Source organism: Sinocyclocheilus anshuiensis, unplaced genomic scaffold (genome assembly GCF_001515605.1).
Source record: "Sinocyclocheilus anshuiensis isolate Anshui unplaced genomic scaffold, SAMN03320099.WGS_v1.1 scaffold778, whole genome shotgun sequence".
Taxonomy (NCBI): Eukaryota; Metazoa; Chordata; class Actinopteri; order Cypriniformes; family Cyprinidae; genus Sinocyclocheilus; species Sinocyclocheilus anshuiensis.
The window spans coordinates 310,418-316,417 of NW_015544177.1; the positions used below are offsets into that span (position 1 = coordinate 310,418).

The 6,000-nt window shown below is 34.1% G+C and overlaps 2 pseudogenes; one reads left to right on the forward strand and one right to left on the reverse strand.

Moving 5' to 3' along the window:
• Positions 1-547, reverse strand: part of LOC107696255 (dedicator of cytokinesis protein 4-like) — an 82,311-nt pseudogene extending 81,764 nt beyond the window's left edge.
• A 139-nt stretch (positions 548-686) lies between these two features.
• The window catches only part of LOC107696238 (zinc finger protein 277-like), a 7,544-nt pseudogene continuing 2,230 nt past the window's right edge, over positions 687-6,000 (forward strand).

Genomic DNA, 6,000 nt, shown 5'->3' on the forward strand with positions numbered 1-6,000 from the left:
CAAATAAAACAGTATTGTTTCGGTTTTAGACGTAAAAGCATTTGTTCAGTAAATGAATTACAGCGTCTGTATGAAGGAACACAAAAGATCAGCCTTTACTGCGGCTATTTCTTCTTATTGCTGCATATAAATGCTATTCAAGTGACCATTCAAATTAATGAAGGAAAACAACATAAATAATTACAGTCGGAAAAAAAAAATTTTTTTTTTATTTTTCATTCATTATTCTGTCACTTGCCTTCAAGGCTTTAAATCAGCGGAAAATTATATGACATTTTATCTGCCATCAGATTGTAGATGTCACGGCTCATTATCGCACCTGCAGCGATCCAACTTGCGTTTTATTAACGATGCGGCAATATAATGTAAATATATTACTTACCAACGCCATATTTTTCTAGTTCAGTCGGTATCCACATTTTTTCGCGTCAAGTAAAAGAAACTGTGCTATAAAACAGGGCAATTACGGCGGATACTATCCATATTGTTGTTAAACAGGGTTGCACTGTATTGTTCTGAGGGTAGAGCCACAGCAGCATCCCACATACACCACACTTCTCAGCCCCTGAAGAAAAACACTATTGCCTCATGGGAGATGTAGGAAATGAATAAGAAAAATTGGATGGAGAACTACAACACCCATTAACCGCATACACAGCGGTGATTTAACTCTGATTGGTCAATGCGTCATTCACCAGGTCACGTGATTTGGGAAAAAACCATGGCCGCTCTGATGCACAACACTGATTTGACAGGTTGGTTAACCAAATTATTAATATTGGCTGATATGTTAACAAAATATTGCTTTATTTCCGTTTACATGAAATGCGTGAACTATGGCAACTAGCTATTGCAAAGTTAAAGCTACTGCTAATTATAACAGCTCGTCTGCACTGTAATGTAAGTTTATCATCTACTTTTCATGGCATATGTACATAATGCGGGTTTTTTTCCCTTTTTGGATAAGGACACTGAAACCTGTATGTCTCCCTGCCCTGCAAAGCTGTTTTTTAGCTGGTCTAACTGGTCTTCCAGTTGGAAAGCAGCCAAAAACACATTAAAACCAGGAACAGATTAGCCTAACAAGGCCAGCTAAAACCAGCAGACCTTATTAGACTAGTTTAAACTGTTGCTTTTACCAGCAAGGCGTGGGTGGTTAAAGTGCAAAGTTTGTTGATATGGATCTTCTAATAGATGATCAGCGACCCAATAATTCGTCACTGCAAAAGCTCATTTTGAAGAGACAAAACAACTCATAAAGTGCACTTACTGTAGGAGCACAAATGTATCAGGTTTTTAGAGGATAACCTGCTGTCTTGAGTCACACGGTCATTTTGTGTGAATCAGCTGATTGTTTGTGTGAATGTTGCAAGGACATCTTGCAAGGTCGTGGGATGTACGAGACAAGGGTTTCTCACTAGCTGGAGTACTTCAGAATGAATTAATGACCCAGAATGGATATAATGTTTTAAGTCATATAAAACACAAAGATATCTGTGCATCATATTTTAATAAATGTGTGAATACTGTGTTTTCTCTCAATGTTAGCTAAGCAGGATTGCATACTAGAGCCGCTTTGTTTCCCCGAGCACCTGTGTGGTAGCGCTCCTCTCGCCTCCTCCAGCGATGGCCATCCTGTGACCTGTTCGCTCTGTTCAGACTCTTTTCCAGCCTCCGAAAAAGACCAACTTCTCAAGCACATGGTGTTGGATCACAAACTGGTTATCGCTGATGTCAAACTCATCGCAGACTTTCCACAGTGAGAATTAACAAGATTTGTAAGATTTGAGAGATATTCATCAGGAACAATACAAATAACACAAAATAATGAAAAATTATAATTGTCTTGTTGCAGGTACATGTTGTACTGGAAGAAACGGTTTACAGAACAGCCTATCACAGACTTCTGCAGTGTTATCAAGACCAACTCTGAAGGTCCTGTAGGTAAGACACATTTGAGCTCTTGTATTTGCATTTTATTATGTTAGTTAATTGCCATAGAATTGACAGTAAACTAATTTAAAACTATTTAAAGGCAAATCCCATGTTTTTTTGTTGTAAACTATTATCTGACATTAAACACACAAAATCTTTATCCACCCCTTAAAACAGTGATTTTGTTCTGTCCCACTGTAGTCAACATTTAAAATGTTACAATGTAAAAATCACACGGCAGAATTTTTACATAATCCAATCATTACACAGTGGTAAGAGAATGTGTAATTATTAACTAATTTTAATGAGCAAAATGTATCCTAAATTTTGTACGTCAATTTTCCACTTTACAAAATATGTAGTTTAATTTAGGCCAAAAATACAACCCTGCAATTTAAAAAACATTTTAAAAAAAATCTGCAATTGTTTTCTATTTTTTATTTTGTGATTTTATCACATGGATTTTTAACTGTATATGGATATGTCAAATTTAAGTAACAGGGTTCCAAAAATGGCAAACCTCATATAAAATGAACTGAGAATAAGAAAGGGCCTGCTGTGACCTGGGCTAAAAATTGCGTATTGTTGATAATCTACTATAATGTAGGTGTTTTTATAGATTTAATGTCACAATTCAAGGTTGTTAATGTTAACGAAAGCTATGAAAAATTATTTTCATTATTTTAAAAGAAGCTGAAATTAAAATAAAAGATCACATTAGATGAAAAACAGAGACTTAAAGGGGTCCTATTATGCTTTTTCACTTTTTTAATTTTAGTCAGTGTGTAGTGTGTATGTTTGGGCATAAAAAAGATCTAGAAAGTTACAAATCTCAAAGTCCACTCCAAAGGGAGATATTTCGTTTTTAAAAAATCCCTTTTCAAGAACTACAACGAACGGCTCGTTTGGACTACAGCGTTTGTTTTCCAGGCTTTGTGATATCACAAAGTGGCCCATTAGAATATAATTACAAATAATTCCCGCCTACAGAAATTCGAATGGTTGGGGGGTAGTTTGCTATTGTGTGCTGCGCATTTTACAGAGGAAAGCTTCCACAACATGAGGGAGTACAGTGCCGGATTCGCCAAAAAGCTTTTGTTGAAAGACGGAGCAAGGGGCGTGGCAGTACTGAAACACCGTCTAAGCTGTTCGCCAATCACAACACACTGGGACAGCTAACCAATCACAACACATTTTGTTTTTTGGAAGGCGGACCTTCATCAAAGCCGGAACTAATCGAGCTGTTTGTGCCAGCCTGGGGAGGAAGGTATTTTAATAATGTAAATTATGTGAAAAATAATGCGTTTTTCGAACCACCAAGCATGAGAGCATGTTCTAGTACACCCCCAAAACAAATTCAAGACTTTGTAAAAGAGCATAATAGGACCCCTTTAAGAAAACGTAATTAGAAAATGTGTAATTTTGCCTGTGCAGCTAACTGAAATGAAATAAGTTAAAGTTGCAACTTGCAACACTAAAATTAATAAAACTATAACTGAAATAAATAGAAATCACTAAATAGAAAAACTAATGAATACTAATAAAACTAAAACTAATGACTAATACTAAATAAAAGCTCATTCAAAAATATCAATAAATACTATAATAGCATATAAATAATACTAAAATAATACTGGTCTGGGGAATACCACTTTAACTTCTCTGATTTAAATGTGAAGTCTAAATCTATGAAGGCCTGTTTAGATGGTGTCCTTTTTAGACTCTAAGTACTAAAAAGCTGCTTTGTGTCGTTTTAGAACAACAAGAGCACTACTTCCTATTGTGTGATGCTCTGCCAGAGGACAGGATCCTTAGGGAGCAGCTACAACAGAGACGGCTGGTGAGTGTCACTAAAAAGACAGGTTAGGAGTGCTGCTCTGGGATCAGCTCCCATCCTGTGTAACATTAGGTTATGAGTATTTAAAACTGATCCAAGAGCAGCAAAAACTACTATTACATTTATATGCAGAAAACCTGGAATATGAGTAAAGCCCCGTTCACACCAAGAACGATAGCTATAAAGATAACGATATTAGTGTCCACACCAGCGAACGATATTGTCCGTTTATTCTAAGTGCACACTCGTCTTTATCTTTATCGTTATCGTCCTTGGTGTGAACGGGCCTTAACACCATCATAAGAGAAGACTTTGTGTATTTTCTCTTTTCAAACAGTGTTTTCTTTTTTAAATTAAAATTGTAAATTCAAAAAAATAATATTTTGGTTTTTATTATTATTATTATTATTATTGTTCAAAAAGGACTTTTTGAACCCTGAACTAAAGATTATTGGATTTTGAAAATTTTATTAAAAAATATTGATGTAATGATAGTAGTATGTATTTTCATATATAATGAAAATGGTTTTGAACAGATATTTTGGTTAATAATTATTATTTCATGATTAATCTTTTTTTTTTCTACCAATCGTATTATGTCAGATAGGAAATGTCATTTTATAGATTGAAAATGTTATTGAGAGTTAAAAGATTATTGAAGCAAACCTTTTTGTTTTGAATAATATGAACTTGTATATCACTTTGAATATTTAAGTATAAAGCATTTTGTTTTTTTGTTGTTGTCTGTAGTTGCGTAACAAATATAAAACAGCTGAAATACAGTTGCTGTGTAACTGTTAAAAAAAAAAAAAAACATTTGGGTTGCCAGAAATTCCACAATGGTTACTTACCTGGAGGTACTGACAAAACAATTAACACAGTGTTCAATGAGACGCCCAAACCCCACTCTCCCCCCCACCCAGATTGTTTTTGCAGAGATATTATGAGTCAACATTATCATCTCACACACATTTTATCACAGGCAAAAATCTGCAATTGTGGTTGCTAGGCAACCAGCATTCTCAGCACCTCTGCAGTGGGCTCTGCAGTGTGGCGACCAGCTGTTTAACAGTGCAGCTGTGACCTTTCTCAATCATTCAGTGACACGCTGCACGTCGATGAAACTCGAGCTGAGAGGATTAGCACTATTTATTAAACACAAATCATTTGCAGATTGTGTCTGGGATAATTATCGATGATTATGGCAATCGAACAGCAGGTTTTCAGAAACGCAGAATGATAAAAACACGCCACACTGAGATTCATACCCATTATAAATATTGTTTATAGACTCACAACAATTATGTAACCACATTTATAATGTGTACTAAAGTAATGTCTTACGGTGCTAGATAAGTCTGTAATGAAGTTTGATATGTTTTGATAGGAGGGAGTTCTGGATCAGCAGCAAAAAGAGAGGGACGATACAACGTTTCATCAGGCATGTATGTTCTGCAATGAGGAGTTTACTGGAAACAGGTGACCAACAACTGTCATGTGCATTAAAAGCTCATTTCTGATGGATTTCTAATTCTAGAATCAGTACATTTAGTTTCAGATCATATCCTGATGTGAAATTGTTCACATTTGAGTTTTGACATCTTGTACATGATCTCTACCACAGACCCAATCTCTCAATTATTATTTAAAATTTATAATAGTAATTATTTATATATTATTTGTTATATAAAATGTAATTTATTATGTAGTATTTAATATTATGTATAGTATTTAATATGATATTATATATAATACAATATTTTTACATTATTAAATAAAATTTTACATTTATAAAAAGGTTTATTCATTTTAATTTTGTATGTATAATTTATTTGTATATGTATAATGTATAATTTATATACTGTATATATATAATACATTTCATATTATTTACTAATTTATAATAAATTTGACGTGGAACATCTGGAAGGCCATGCAGCTCAATTTGTTTAGGGTATCGATCTCAAAATCTAAATCATACCAAGGTGAAGACTTTACTCATGAATATTAATTAGCTCATTTGACTGAAGGCCTAGGCAGAATACCTTGTAGTGTCAGAGTAAGCTCATTCATATTCATGAATACAGTTTTCACTGTATAGTGACATCACAAGCCAATCATCTTCGGCCCTCCACTCTGTCACTTATATAGATATAAATCACTATTGTTGCTTTTTTTTTTTTTTTTGTTTTTTTTTTTTTTTTTATATTTTTTTTAAGTGCTGCATT